Genomic DNA, 17103 nt, shown 5'->3' on the forward strand with positions numbered 1-17103 from the left:
AGAAGAAGAAGAAGAGAGGCGCAAGCTAATACAAAAAGATATCAGTCAGTTCCACCATTACGACACAACAACAAAACGACAAAGCATGACTACACGTTGATTCGAAGAGGGGTAGTGTCTCTATTCGTTTGCGTCTTCTTTTTGACGTTTGGACAATGTTTTCCTCTCTCACTTTTGAATGTGCTGTGTTGTTGTTGTTGTTGTTGTTGTTTATGCGATTGTGGCGGTCGCCGTAGCCTCTGTTTTCTGCTCTGCTGGTCTACGTGATTACAAGTTTTACGTTTGTTGCTTCTGGGACCAAAAAAAAAAAACCTGTGAATTTACAGCCCGCGCTGAAGAACAGTAACAGCCGATGCATGTACCCCGTCACGGGGGTGTAACATTCGCATGAAGACCCTTCTCCTCCCCCGGCTATTGCTTTCCTCTCGGCCTATACAAATGAAAGTGCAAGCGCATTTGTACACCCTCCCTCCCTCCCCCTCCCTCCCCCTCCCACCCCATCCCCGTTTTGGATCGAAAGTTAACGGTACCTAAAACAGTCTAATTTCTCTTCTAAAACATTCAGTCCTTTCGATAAAAATCTGTGCTGGCCCCACGCAGGGGGCTTTACTGAGTGTGTGCAGACAGGCTGGTTTGGTGCTGCCTGTGGTGCAGCATTGAAGGGCTCAAAAATTCTGACAGAAGGTGAAGCCAGGCCCTAATGCAGAGGTGGACCAATGACGGCCTAACACGAGTGGTATATGCAAATGAGTGCGACCTCATGCGCTGCATGTTCTAGTTTCTTGTGCAAGTCGTTAATGTGGAAAAGTGATATTATTATGTAATTGCATAAAGTGTGTGTGTTTGTATGTGTGTGTGTGTGTGTGTGTGTGTGTAACAACAGAACATCAACGAAGTGTACGCAATGGCAACGAAATCAGTTCGATTAGAAACTAAGCAAAATCCACATAAGTGCTGTACTGTATATCGCCAGCAGGAATGGGTTTACACATTTCTATAATCCATCCCTACATTCATCTTTCATCCTTCTGTTCTGCTCGTCGTTCTTCATCTCGACTCCTGCGGATCGCCCGCGTCTTTCTTTGGCTCTTCCGTGGCCCTGCCCCTCTCATCTGCTTCGGAATTCTCCCTGGCCATTGGATTGGATGGTCCGGGAGTAGAGGCGGAGTCAGAGTTTCCGCTAGCCACACCTCCCATGGTTTCAGAACTGCCCGCGGTCTGCATGATCTTCTGCCTCACCTCGCGGATCTTCAGCTGCAGGCACACCTTGCTAGGAAATGTTTCCGAGTGGCGAACTTGGAAGGCAGCTGTGGCTTGCGCTGTAACAAAAAAATATGCATGCTACGTTCTGCCTTTACAACAATGGCCGATGCTTATTATTTATTCAGAAATCATTATTACATGCAAATTTCTTGTTATTATCAATGTTGGAAACAATTGTACTGCTTCACATCTTTATGGAAACTATACTATTTTTTCAGAATTCTTTGATGAATAGAAAGTTCAAAGGAACAGCATTTATTTGAATTCGACTTTTTAAAAGTATAAATTTAATTCAAGTCAAAAATCTGGCTGTGCTCCGCTGGTAGATGGCTAACTTGATGTTACCTGAGGGGAAGAAGCCGTGCTCCTGGAAGAGCTGCATGACGAGCGCACGCCGCTGGTCCAACATCCTACGCAGAGAGGAAGGTGGCACGCGGTCAAACTCCTCTAAAATATGCTCGGTCTCTCCAACTGATAAACACAGAAGACGAGAAACACACATAAATAAATACCATAATGCATGGGTTCACAAGACTGAGTTTAGACATAAAAATGAGCTCACCAGCCCTGTCGAAGGTAAAGATGTCCCCTTCACACTTGGCAGCACTCTTGGGCGTGTTGGGTTCTGAGCTGCAGCTGGACAGGCGACGACTCTTCCTCCGAGGTGAACTGGGGTCGTCAACAGAGTCTAGATCTATTGAAGGGAAGAAAAGAAAATGAAAGGAGGGATCAAAATCACACAGTTAGGAAAAAATGAATCTAGATGCATTACCCTCCTTCTCTAGCTCACTTCCTTATCTAGTTGTCTTATAAACCAGAGGCTTGTATATTAAAAATATTGTTGGCTTTTTGAAAAATTGCTGTTTTGTAAGTCACTTTGGATAAAAGCATCTGCTAAATGCATGAATGTAAATATAGATTTTATGGAGTAAATTGTGGTATATGAAACTACTATTTCCCATCATATTTCTCCTCTTCTCTGACCTGTAGAGTTCCTCCTCTTCTTGCGGTAGCTGCCCAGGATGGCTCTAGGGGAAGTTGCTAGACTCTGTAGATTGGGAGAGGGCAGCACATCTTCAGGCTTGAACTCCGGCAGCTCTTTAAGACGCTCTTCAAAAGAGGAGCCAAACAGTGCCCTGTGAAAGAGCAAACATAGTTGTTACAGAATGAAATAACTGACAAATCAGCAGAGAAGTAATGTAAATGATGTGAGCAGAAAGATGCAAGCGGAAATGGAGGAACGTGTCTAACTAATGACTAACAATCTGGTGTAAGGCCTGAAAGATAAACAAGCTCAACAACCAAATGTGTTACAATGCATAGACATAAATTTGCACTACAGTCAGTTTTCCCTTGCAGGTCAAATACTGTCATGGCTGAGAAAAAGTTTGAAGAGAATCTTGAAGTGAAGTTAGTAAACTGTAGCTAGCTAAAAGAATAATATTACATCTGGTTTGATGTTAAATATATTTAAAGGTCTATTGCCATCACCTTGAAAACTATGATGTGTTAATTATACAGTAAAGTAAGGATATTAAGTACATAACCTTGACCACACACTTACAATGCACTGGCCAAGAATATAATACACCTTCGTACATGCACATATTATGTTTTTTGGCTACCTGTTGAAACTGTTATAATCTTCATGTCATTGGCTTATTACAAAGTTTTTTCAAATAATACAGCTGTTGACTGATCTGGGGTCATGCCACTCACTTGTCGCCAGCATCAGTTGTGTTTTTCAGTGGAGGTGGGCGGAACTTGGTCTTTTTAGCAGATGGAGGGTCAGTCTGCAAAGGGGGTTGTGGGGGGTCCAAAACAGAAGCTTCCCTGCGTCCTGCCTGTAAGAAAAAAAAAAAGTGATTTATAGTGTCCGAACTTAATTTAGCAAATTTAGTGAATTCAGAAAAGTTGGACTGCGTAACTTAGAAAAGCATCTTACCTCTCGACACTGTTCGTCTTTGTTGTTGGTCTCAGCTTGAGTCTCTGTCTCCCCTTCCATCGCTCTTGCTCTCTCAACTCTCTCTGTTTGAGACGGGCCCCCTCCTATGTCTCGCTCAGACTCTTGCTCCATGTTGCTCCCTTTCTTTCCATCCTCCTTCCCTTCACAATGCTGACCTACAGAACATTTTGAACATGACTTTTGAGGGACTGCAAGCACATTCTGTAATGCAAATGCTCACTGACCCCAAAATTTACAAATGATATATGTCATATTACATAAATAAATACAAAGTTAAATTTTGGGGTCAGTGAAATTTTTTAAATAAGCATATGCATGTGGCATGTGTGTGTATATCTATATATATATATATATATATAGATATACACTTTACAGACTTCTTGTTACACTAGTTACATGTACTTTCTTTGCAGAATATGCAACAAACCCTAAACCGAACCCTATTCCTAACCCTGACCTTATAGTAAGTTTGTGTTGTTAATAATTATTAGTTCTTTAATGTATAATTTCAATGTAACAAAGGCACACCTTAAAATTAGGTGCAACCAAATTTACTATTGTACAGTTTATGATGTTACGTTTACCTTTATGTGCGTGCTGCACCGATTCCTCCAAACCACTAGGTGGCATCTGATGTCCATCCTTTGACACCACCAGGTCTCTCTGTTTCTCAGTCTCCTTTCTAGCTTCTGGTCCTCTCTGGTTTTCCATGTGCATGTTTACCTGAGACTGCAGCTGCGCATCTGTCTGCGCGCGTGGTTGCGCAGCAGCAGCTGAAAAGGTCTTTTCTTGAGGCGCTGAGGATGATGCTGGAGCTGATGTGGAAGTTGCGGTGTGTGGCACGGCTGTCACTGACACACTCCTCCGGCTAAGCTGACTCTGGGGTAAATGGCAGTCACAAGTTGATGGGTGGCTGTCGAGGCTTGTTGTGATAATCCGCTCGGGGGTGGACATGGAGCCAGGAGGGGTGGCTGACCTGCGGTAGAAATTTGATGATGTTTGTCATGCAGTGTTAAATATGTGTTGGTGGTTTAAAGAGCTATCAGTCATAACACTCACTTGCAACAATAGGTTGAACCAAGGCCTGACCGGCTGGGGCAATTGCAGTAAAGCCAAGGGTAGCCACCTGTGATTGCAAAAAAGATGGAGCCGCAGGTGATGGGGCCTGCTGGGTGGAAGAGACTGCAGGTGTTGAACCCAATGGCAAAGGAGCAGCAACTCCAGGACTCGACTGGACATATGTGATCCTGGGCAACGTAAGCACAGCATATAGTTAGGTTTGAGTCACAGTGACTTTTCCAAGAAAGACATGCACCTGGATCTTTCTTAACACTCAAACTCCTAACCAAGACACAAACTAAATCAGAGGATAAACAACTGGTAGAGTGGTTTGAAAGTGTTTGTTTTTACACCAGTTTTAGTTTAGTCTTAGACACAAATGTGTGTGTATAAAATATATAAAATTAAAGAATACAGAAGATTTCTATCCTCTAAACAACAGTTTCATTGTTAATTCTTGCCATGTTATTATTATGTGTTTTCATTATAATTCATTATTTCATCATTTTTCGTCTCATCTTTGTTATCAATGACATGACGACATGCCAATGATTAAAAACGAATGTAAAATTGTATATATTTAATACAAATCAAACATAAACTATAAAATATATATTCGATTTGTCTTCCTAAAACATTATTAGTGCACTGTTAAATCTTGCAGAAATTTTTAACAGTATGTTTTCATTAAAATCCTTTTAATTATAATTATGCATATTTTACAGCTTATCTTAAAAACATTTTATTCAGCTAACCTATTTGTCAGTAATTTTCTTATCGTTGGTGCTCATGATTAATATATATATATATATATATATATATATATATATATATATATATATACAGTATGAAAGAAATCTTCTATATTCTTAAATAATATATGTATTATAAAAGAATATAGAAGATGTATCTCTAGAAACATTGTCAGTGCATTGTTAAATCCAGGAACATGTCCTACAGTCACAAGCGGGTTAGACTGTGTTATATTTCAATGCTCAGGGACCAGTCGTATAAACTTAGCCTCAGTTTCTTAGAGAGTGTCTCAAGATCTAGTCTGACCAACTAGCAGTTAAATAAGCAGTAATCAGTCTTATTTATTGGCTTCAACATAGACTGAACTACATTTGAATGTAACAGAATTAAAAACATATTAGCAGTCTTAAAGCAATAGAATTTGATGACTTTCTTGTAGGACTAGTCGAAGCCTTTTATGCAGCCTGCCGCTGATGTCTGGCTGCAGCTGTAAATAGACAGTGGGCAGTAAAGTACCTTGTAGGTGGTGATGTCAAGAGCACCGTCTGAGGAGGGCTGGGTCCAGGGGCCATGACAGTCACGGTTGGCATAGAGACAGGAAACGAGCTGCCGGTAGCCACTGTTCCTCCAGGATGCACATTTGTTTGGACCACAGGCATTGATGCAATCTGAATGACCTGGAGAGCAAAGAAGGGCATGAATCTGTCGCAAACACAATAAATGCTTCTTGTCCATGTAGCGGGATAGTAACTCAAGCCAATCTACCTTACTTCCTGGTTGAGTGCCATTTTGAACAGGAAGGGATGGACCCAGCAGGGAAATCGGCTGCGGAGGTGTAGCTCCTGTTCCCACTGTTGCCATGGGAACCAACATCTTGTTCGGCAAGACTGGGGACTGTGCTTGAACTGTGCAAAGCGATGAAAGGACTGATATAGTACAGACCGAGAATAGACTTGATAAACTCATTTCACTAACACTGTGTGCATAATCCTGATCCCTGCAATCTTGGGAAACCTTATTCAATATGTTGAAAAGCATAAATAAAGCTCACGTTCTCTTGGATGAAGATAGATTAAATGATTTGCAGGGAACCCACATGGTTTGAAAATAATTTCCCTGATTTGTTTGTGAATGAGTCATTTGTGTAGTGGTTCGACGGAGTCATTGAAAAGAACCAATTCACTCACAACTCAAATATTGGTCTCGTTTTACTCAAAATGCAATATCTAGTCCAGTCATTCACAATCAGAGGTTTTGCTCGGTTAAACTATTAAAATGAAACTTGAAAATATTAGAGCTTTTTTATTTTAGAAAAGAGAAAATGTATTCATTTCACATAAGATGTTAACATTACTTTTAATACTAATTTAATAATAATAATAATAATAATAACATTTATTCAGCAATTATATATTAAAATGATCAAAGTAAAAAATTAAAAAAGCATAATGTTACCAAAAAAAATGTTTTTACTTTCTTGAACTTCAACAAAAAATCCTGAAAAAGTTTCAGTTTTCATAAAAAGCACAACTTTTTTTTTTTAACAGTGCTAAAGACAAATGTTTTTTGAGCACCAACTCAGCATATTACAATTATTTTAATGTGATTTCATCACATAAATAATTTACATTGTAAAATGTATTCAAATAGAACACATTTATTTTATGATGTACTATTCCTTAAATTTTACTGTTTTAAACTATTTATTATTATATTTTTTATGAAATAAATGTAGCCTTGGTGACCATAAAATATATATATATTTTTTTTCAAAAATAAATAAAAACAATAATCTTTTTTCTGAATGGTAGTTTACACTGATTGACAGAAAATAAATTTAAAATTAATGTATACTACTTACTATAAAAGATGCATGAGTTTTAATATTTGATTAATAGCCATAATTTATACAGGCCTGAAAAATACATTTAAAACTGGAAATTTGAATTTAACTAAACGTGTCTGATTTCTTCACCACAATTTAACTTCCCCAGATCTCACCTCCACCTCCTGGGCTGACTCCTCCCACTGCTGGGACCGAAGCGTATCTTATTCCCTGCCCCGCACCTGAATGTACACCATTGGCCACGCTCACGTGGGTGGGTGTGGCACTGGGCAAGGCAAGGATGCTGGAGGCCTGCTGGGAAGAGGGACTGCTGGGATTGACAGCTGCAGGCAGAGTTGGAAGGATGTACTGAACCTGTGTTACAGGTTTCCCGCCACTAGGGGCAGCAGGGAGGAACTGGTGATGAAGTAGGGGAAAGGGCACTGAACTGCTACTAGGGGCTCCGTTGCATGGAGTAGGTTGCGGTGGGGTGATGAGCTGAACGGTGGGTTGGTTTGGGAAGGCTCCTCCCAGGACTAGGCCAGTAACTAAGCTTCCTTGCCCATTAGCTTTGGGGGAAGAGGAGGGAAAGTACCCACCTCCTCCTGCTCCGCCGGCACCAATCAGTAGCTTGGGCTTCCCGTCTGGAGGTAGGGTCCCAACAGCAACGCCCCCATCAGCTGGCTTGCTGACGATGGAGATAGGGGTGCTAGTGATGGGACGAACAACATTGGTCACCACGGTGGGGGCCATCCTGACAGCGCCTTGTGAATGGTACATCCTGGCTTCATGTGGCAAACTGGCATTTATACCAGTAACGGAGGCCGAATTAACATGGAACGGAACCTGCCCTCCACCACCTCCTCCTTTCCCTTCTTTGGGCCCCCCATTATCCAGCTCTGCGCCACCCATTCCTCTCTTCTCCTTCTTCTCCAGGTTCTTTTCATGCTGATCTTTGTCATCTTTGTTGACAGTCGGAGACAACCCCAAAGAAGAATGGACTGGTTGGAAGTTGTGCTGAAGAGAAGAAGATCATTTGTGACATAACATCACTATTATACAGTACACTGATCATTTGATTCACATTCTGATGTTTGTGCTGGATTTGATATTGAAGAAATGTTGGAAAGCAGAAAACTGCTGCCCCCACAGGAAGGCAACGAGGCACATCTGAATTCAATGATCGTGTCATATCCAGAGCACTGATATACCTTCATCTGATCGATTTGTGAAGGCAGCATAGATATATTCCCCACTGCCTATGATATCCCATAATCCCCATTTTTGTCAAACTTTTCCACTTTTGCCGTAACTTCTAGATAGAAATGAGTATTTATAGTAATAGGCCCGGAAAACAGGTCTCTTCGCTTCCGCTTGTCGGGGAACATGCTTACAGCCGTAATAAATAATAGCTATATCTATGGACTTTTAAGATGACTGTTTTTATTGTTGATGTTTTATTAAATATTTTGACATCAATTTTGATATAAAAAAAAAAAAAAAACGTTTAGATTTCATTCCGCGTATGTGATGGACATTGATTAATAATTGTTGCTATGTACTTTGAAGGCATCTTGAGTAAAACTGCTTCATATTTAACGAACCATATGCAAAACGCTTGAACCGGGAGCGGCAAGACCAGGTTTACACCATACGCATAACCCCTATTAATCAAAACAATCACCAAAGCTCTCTCTAATTTGTTGTAGAATCTTTTATGTTGCCTCGGAATTTTGTCCGAAATCAGTTCCAGGAGGTACTTTCATGCTCAATTATTATTTTTTATTTTATGTGCATTTCCTAGGAAAAGCTGCATGAAAATATAACCTAATTTTTTTTTGAGAATACAGGTTTGGAACAGGGTTATTACAGTCAACTACAACTAAAACCATTAAAAAGTCTTTGTTACTTGGAATTAAATAAACATAAAACGGAAATAAAATTGATTAGTTCTACTTGATGCAAAAAAATAAAATAAAAATAAAATAGACAAGAAAAAAATAAATGACAAAAACAACAAAATTTCTTTAAAATTAAAATGGAATATGTGACCCTGGACCAGAAAACCTTAAGTCTTAAGTGTAAATCCTAAATAAACTTTCCACTGATGTATGGTTTATTAGGATCTGACAATATTAGGCTGAGATACAACTATTTAAAAATCTGGAATCTGAGTGTGCCAAAAACAAAGAAAAAAATACTGCGAAAATTGCCTCCAAATTAATTCTTAGCAATGAATAATACTAATCAGAAATTAAGCTTTGATATATTTAAAGTAGGAAATTTACAAAATATCTTCATGAAAACACGATTTTTCCTAAATATCCTAATGATTTTTGGTATAAAAGAAAAATCTATATTTTTGACCCATATAATGATTTTTTTTTTTTGTCTATTGCTGAAAATAAACCCCAGAGACTTAAGACTTGTGCTCCAGGGACACTTATTATATATATATAAGTATTTAAATTATTTAAATGTTACTAAACTAACGCATGTTTGGCATGACATGAGTGAGAATAAATAATAACAGAATTTAAATTTTGGGGTGAAATATTCCTTAAAGGCAACAATTTGGTCAGTGAACCATCTAACAGAAGGAACGCTCAGAGACATCTGCTGCATATCCATTGGCGTGGAAAACCTCACAAGGAAATCCTGAAGAAATAATAGTTTCTTGCCAGACGACCAAACACACAAATGTTGAAATAATCTGGTTTTATAAATAATAACTAGATGAGAGCAAATATCATTGCTGTGGTAATGAGGCTTATGTAATCTAAAGCATATTTGGTAACAAAGAGCTCGATTTCATCAATACAGTATAACCATTAACTTCCCTCAAGACAACATAGGACAGCTGGATGTGGTTGGCAGGTGAATAACACTGACATTTTTTTAAAACGTCAAGACTTGTTAACTGGGAAAGTGTGTTTTGTCACCATAAGAATCAGATTTCCAAAGGAATTTGGAATTTGCATGTAGCACATAATGTTTATTCATTAAAATAAATCAATAACTGAACTACACCTGATGTCATACCAACTACTCATGTGATGTATTAAGTGTTACCTTGCTGTCAGCTTCGTCTGCATGCTCGTTTTCGTCATCGCTGTCTGTCACTCTCTCTTTACACTTCAGGTCAATGGAGCCGTCTGCAAACGAGTCTTCTGTGGAGGAATCACACGTTAGCTGTGAGACAAGCGCTGGCAAATCACACACCCATGGGACTGACAGCACTGAGCAGCGAGGAGATTTTGCCTTTCCAAAATGAATTAATGAAGTTTGGATGGTGGTGGTGCATCAGAGAGCACAGAGCTCGTGGGAGACACAGACTCAAGAATCAGTCAAGACTGACTAATAATGAAACAATGAGAATGGAGCGCAAAACACTTGTAACATCAAAACCCAATCGCTGTAAAATAATCACTTTCTGATGGTAGGTGCGTTCCACGTATAACAGCATTATCTACAGATCAGGGTTTTTTGGGGTCTTGTGTTGTCTACGATGCATCCAGTAATTCAGTCATGAAAATGGAATTTACCATATAATGTGGAATGTCTCGACTAAATTTGGATCAATAAAACAGAAGTACAAATGTACAAAAATCCCGATATGAAGTAGTGACTGTGAATATTAAACCACGAAAAGACTGCTATTTAAGTCAGTCATGTTCTGCGTGTCTGTGTAATTGAGTTGTGCTGTTTCACCTTCCACACTCAAGCATGTGTGAAGCTTGTGTTTTCAGCATCTGCTGTCTCACTATATGAGGACATTCAACCTCTTTTGTGTGGCAATTTGTTTGCCTAAAAATTAAAGGAACTGTTCAAATTTCATTTGATTACATTTGAAAAGATTCATTCAATTGTTAAAGTTTTACATATTCATTTGACTACCACCATTTTAATAGTCAACTTGTAAAACACAGAATCCAGAAAAATGAAAACAGACAACAGAGAATTTTAGAAAAGATTTTGATTATTTTTGATTATAAAATTCAGCTAAACCATTAAAAATGGAATCCAGGAAAATTAAAAATGTAAAGCAGAATTTTGGAAAAATAAAACATTTCATAGGACTGTAAATATATATATATATATATATATATATATATATAAAAATGAGACTGTGCCAACACTTTATAATAACTTACATTAATACAATATTTAATGCTTGACAGATTATTAGTTAAAAAGTTACATTTCTGAAGAAACTATGAATGGTGCTTGAATATGCAAATTATACCACAATGATGCTAGGAATTTGGATGGTTGCTAGGGCATTTCAGGTGGTTGCTAGGGTGACCAGTGTCGCTGCTAGGTATTATATTGGCAAAGATGTATCCATTTTATTTTTAAAGTATGGCAGTTTGTAACTTGCATGTGCAAGACTTTCCATGTCATTCACTTCCAGTAGCTTTACAAAATAGATGCTCGATATTGTAAACCTGTATTTTAATGCATTATAAAAAATTGTTTTGTAGTGCAAATAATTTTACCATTTACTGTACTTTGTTATTCCTCCAGTTATGTCAATGAGAAGTCACACATTCACTGAAAATAGCTTACTTTTGTGTTGCAGAATTAGGTGGATATGATGCACGTAATTTACCTATGACATCATCATCCCCCTCTTCACAGATCACCATAGGCTCTTCATCACTGCTCACATCCTCACTCGTTCGTCGAGGGTGAGCAGGGGGACGGGGATGAAACAGTCCCGCACTTTCCTGAGCTCTCTCCTTCTCCCTCCTCTCCAGAGTATGCACGGCACTCTGGGAAAAGGCTCGAGGTCGTTGAGGCTGCCCTCCCATCGATCCTCCGTGACCGTCAGACTGAGGTGAAGTCCAGCTGGGCCCTGCTCCTTTGTGGTCGGCCCCCTGAGGTGTGGAATGGGCCTCTGGAGAGACAAAGAAGGTTAATTCAACATCAGTCGTGTTTCACACTACTATGCACTCATACTTTCACAAGACCAACAAACGCCCACGCATATAAACAAACTCCCACACAGACCTGTGCTTTCAGACACGCCACGCTCACAAGCTTCTTTGGCCCCTGGAGTTCCCCGGCCCTCAGAAAGGGACTTCCTTCTGTCCTTGTTACACCATTTCCAATCAGGGTGAGCCCGGAAATGAGCCTCCTTCACCTAAAAGACATCAAGAGTAAGACAGGAAGTTATTAATAAAGCAACAGCCTTAATAAATAATAACTGTGCAACACTTTGATCATGCACATACTCTGATTTCTAATATTTTTACATGAATTGAAAATAAATGCAAATGCAAATTTTTTTAATCTATGATAATTTCATTTAATATATTTGTAAACACTCTATCGTATTATTAAATTATGAATGATTAATTTAGATTACACTACACTACGGTTTCAAATATATTTTTCAAGATATATTAATATATTTAGCAAAGCTTTATTCATTATGCATAAAATGTATCCGAAATGACACGAAGTTGTTTATTTTGTTAGATTTCTATTTCAAATAAGTGCTGTTCTTCTGAACTGAATAATAATGTACCATCGTTGACACAAAATTGATAATAATAGTAAGAAATATTTGTTGAGAAGCAAATCAGTATATTAGAATGATTTCTGAAGGATCATGTGACTGGAGGAATGATGCTAAAAATCAAACTTTATTATTGTTTGGGTGTATTTTTGATCAAACAAATGCAGCCTTGATTAGCATGAGAGAGCACGAGTGTAATGTTTTAAAAACATTTAAAACAATGTAACAGAAGTGCATATTGACATTAAATGGGCCATCAACCACCCTGCTTTCCAGATATTTGCATCTACTGTATATCGACCACTGTAAAACTGATATCAGTAATTCAAATGCAAAACCACATTTTTACTTAACGTTATGTCTTAATTTCAAAGGAAAGACAGCAGAATGGAATGACATCTTCCTCTTATGAAGTATTTCACAATATTTCACCAGAATGACTGTACCTGGAAGGCAAGATCATGATACTTCTGCTTCTCTTTGGGTCCCAGCGCGTACCACCATTCACCCAGTATTTTACTGACAGTACGGTTGTCCTGGTGGGGTGCCGCTGGTGAACCAGGGCACGGTGCCGCTTACTAAAGATCATAAATGCGTTCATTGGCCGCCTGATGTGGTCCTTTTCCCTCTTTGTGGTTTGAGAGAGAAAGAGACAGAGAGTGTACATATTTATAGCACTTTTAACAGAAGACAATAAGGGAAATTAATGATTGCAATGCTTAATGATTGTAAACTGAAACCCTTGACAAGTTTCCAAGGTTATTTTTTATGCTCTCACTAAAATCGAGAAAGCAGACTGTCGGGTGCTACTCAAAGCAAACCAAGCAACTGACAAAATGTCTTGCTGTTTGTCACTATTGCAGCCGACCTGGACACGAATAGACTTACAAATAAAAACGTACCTTTTTGTCACCATCTTTTGGGAGTGCACTGAGAGATTGTGTGCGCCTTTTCACTGGGCTGATGGATGGAGCAGTGTCTTGAACTGGAAAAAAACTGAAAAACAATATAAAAATAAAATATAGAGAGAGAAAGAATTGCATCAAGAACAGTATCCAGAAAAAAGTGAAAAACTAAGAAATTATTGTGATTTCTTTTTAATAAATATTTTTCCCATATGTGTATATATATTATATTATATTTCATTATGAACCGATATTAATGAAAATATTGTAATCTTAAAGGGATACTCCACCCCCATGTTGTTCCAAACCCGTAAAAGCTTACTTCGTCTTCTAAACACAATTTAAGATATTTTGGATTGAAAACCGGGAGGCTTGTGACTGTCCCATAGACTGCCGAGTAAGTTACACTGTCAAGGTCCAGAAAAGTATGAAAGACGTCATCCAAATACTCCATCTGTCATGGACTTTCCTCTCCTCTGTTTCTCTCCACATATAATGAGCTGAACGCAGGCAGTGTACACTCTTCTGTATCAGCGGCGCCACAAGTATACGTTTTTTGTACATATATTTATGCTTTGATTTGAAAAGAAAACAGCGCAACCTTGTGGCAGGGCTGACTTAGAAGAGCGTACGCTACCTGCGTTCAGCTCATAATTTTCAAAATGGCGCTACGATGATATGGAGAGAAACAGAGGAGAGGAATTGTTGAATAAAGTCATTATTATTGTGTACAAAAAGTATTCTCTTCGCTTCATAATGTTATGGTTGAATCACTGATGGCAGATTCTGACAATGTCTTTCATAGTTTTCTGGACTTTGACAGTGTAACTTACTTGGCAGTCTATGGGACAGTCACAAGCCTCCTGATTATAATTCAAAAAATATTAAATTGTGTAACGAACCTTTTACAGGTTAGGAACGACATGGGGGTAAGTGAATAATGACAATTTTAATTTTGGGGTGGAGTATCCCTTTAATGTTCGCTTTTATTGTCAAGAGGTGAGATGCAAACAGATATTTACAGGTCATCAGCATCACTCTCGGTCTCACTGTCACCTCCTCTCTCCACGGGTGGGTCTTCAGCAGTAGGAGGGGGCAAGACGGCGAACCTCTCTGTGGTGCTGGGTGTTCAGTAGGTCCCTCAGTCACAAGGGCAACTCCACAGCGAGGTTCTGCAAGTTTATTCAGTTTCAAAACTTCAACTGAAAACATATATTGTGAATGTGATTTTGTGTATAGTCTATGTAGTTTCATACAAAAAGCTGTAACGTCTAAATATAGTGTTTCTGGGTTGTTTTTTGTTGTTTTTTGTGCAAATGTTACCTTTGCCCTGATTTACAAGTGTTTGGCCATCTGCAGGCTGCATTGACATTTTTGTTTGGTTGGTCTCCAGAAAAGGAACCAACGAATGCCACGCAAACACTGGCACAGAGCGGGGCTCCACGTTGGTCCAAACTAAATGAAGAGACAGACAAACCTTTTACATACACGCAAATCTGTTTCACAAAACCTACAGCCTCTCTATTCTCTTAAGAAGGAACTGGTGAAAAAGCACCTTTCTGTGTCAGACTGAACCTGAATGAAAGCCATTCATATACATACAGTACATCAGTGATTTGTAAAACAAAGAAAGTGTGTAACTGTCGAAGGCATCTGTCATTCCAGTAAACTGTGTAACTCAGATTAAGTACTCATTAGAATCAGGGCGGTCCAATCACCCTCTAGCCATGCAAGTCTAGGCAAGTTCCTGTGTATCATTTTAGACATGCTGCAACTGTCTAAAGAAACATTGACCCTGAAAGCACAGTGCATTCATTCTTCCACTACACACACCCAAACACACCTGCTGCTGACCAGCATACCAAAGTCACTCTGAGCCCCCTTATTTTCACAGTTTGTCAGTCTTGAGAAGAAACAGAAAGTGTTTACTGGTGTTCTCCAACTTACAAAACAACATATTCTGGCCACCACAAATTAATCCAGAAAAAATGTTATCTTCTCTTTAATAAAAAAAAATATATACATAACAAAATGTGCAATAAATTAATTTTGGATAAAATACATGTAAAAAGAACTGCCTAGATAATTTGGCATTGGAAGAATTTGGTAGATCGAGATTTGTTCTGAAACATGTTAGAATCTTTTTCAGGGAGAAGGATTCATTTAATGCAACCTTGATAAATAAAAATATCAATTTATTTTTTTAAACCATACTGATTACACCTATTATGCCCTGAACTTTTGAATCATAGTGTACACACAATAATAAGTTGGCATGTTCACATTTTAAATTGATTCATTCATACTTTAAATTGTGAGTGGCATTGGTAATCAATAATTTACAAATGTTAGTGCTCTAATTGGTTTTTATTTATATTTTAGGTTTCTTACCAGTGCCAGGTCGTCCCATGATGATGTCTTTGCGAGGAGCAGGGTGAGGGGACTCGGCTGGAAGGATGAGGGGCAACAGAGCTGTGGGTGAAGGATGGCAAGCCACAGGCTGTGGGAGAGCACCACCTGCATCTGCAGGTCCACCTGACTTCCTCTCTTGCTCTTTACATCCTGAGCCTAATAGTGCAAGGGCAGGTCCAGTGGTTGCATTAGAAGTGGACACATTCAAAGTGGCAGAGTTTGAATGGGCGGGATGTCCAGGAGCCACAGGTGTCAATGACTGAGAGGAAGTCACCAAGACTAAGGTGGGAGCAGGATTGCGAAGGAGAACGGCTCCATTGGTGGCAGCGCCATTGATGGGCACAGGTGCCTGGAGGCCCATGGCATGGTGAGGGGGCAGGCTGTGCTCCCTAGAGCGTGAGCTTCCTCTACGGCTCAAGGGGCCATCACTGAATTTTGCCAGTGGTACATCGGGGTTACGAACGATGACGGCGAATCACGTAGGGGAACAATACGACGTGAGCTGGGATCCTGTGGCAGGGGTGAGGGTGGTGTGGGAGAAACCAGCATAGGGGGTGGAGTGGATGCGGCAGAGGATGAGGGTCGACTTGTGACACTCCTCTGTCGAGGGAATGAGAGAGATGAGGGGGTGGTAGGCTGGCTTTGGGGGGACAGAACCCTGAATGCTGCTGTGTTGAGGCTGAGGCTGGGGTCATTTAACTGGGGATCAGATTTCGCATAGTCTAATGCACTGGGCAGCGGGGGTGGTGGGGCATCCAGCTTACGTTTACTGGGACTCATGGGTACAGTGAATGTCAGGTTGGTCTGAAAGGTGGGCATGATGCCAGAGATGTAGCGCTCACGTTCTGTGCTGGGAGTGCCAGGGATTTTCGTGCCACTGAGATGTCGAGGGCGGCGAGGGGTCAGAGGTGCTGTGATGGGGCTGAAATTAGCTGGGCGGAAGCCAAATAGTGTGGGTGAGGGGGATGGTGCAGGTGAGAATGGTGACTGATTGGATACAGGTGAAAATGAAGGTGTGCATGAGCGCGAGCTGCCAAGTGAAACCAGCATATTTGCAGCCTCGCACTCATCAAAGTCAAAACGGGACATGTCACGTGGAAGTTCTTGTGGTATAAGAGAAGTCATCACCAGACGTGGTCGAGAGTCCCCGCCACGGCTGCTTGCTTCACTGCTGTCTCGTGAGTTGTCATCCCAGTCATACTCGCTGCTGGTGCGTCCACTTAAACGAAGGTCAGGTGTGAGAGTGCCAGTGCTACTGGCACCACTCCGGTCTCGGCCAACCCCGCCTCCAGCTTCCATCTCTTTGGTGCGCATGGAGAGATGCCGCGAGCAGTAGCCGCGCCTTTGTGACTCCTTTGAGCAGCCTTCACGTGAGCACAGTCTGCGCCACTGTTTG

At 40.1% G+C, this 17103-nt stretch overlaps 1 pseudogene; it reads right to left on the reverse strand.

Annotated features, from left to right (window-relative positions):
- Positions 1–499: 499 nt before the first annotated feature.
- Positions 500–17099, reverse strand: LOC113061968 (protein capicua homolog; annotated as a pseudogene).
- Between the last annotated feature and the right edge of the window lie 4 nt (positions 17100–17103).

Source organism: Carassius auratus, chromosome 44 (assembly GCF_003368295.1).
Source record: "Carassius auratus strain Wakin chromosome 44, ASM336829v1, whole genome shotgun sequence".
NCBI lineage: Eukaryota > Metazoa > Chordata > Actinopteri > Cypriniformes > Cyprinidae > Carassius > Carassius auratus.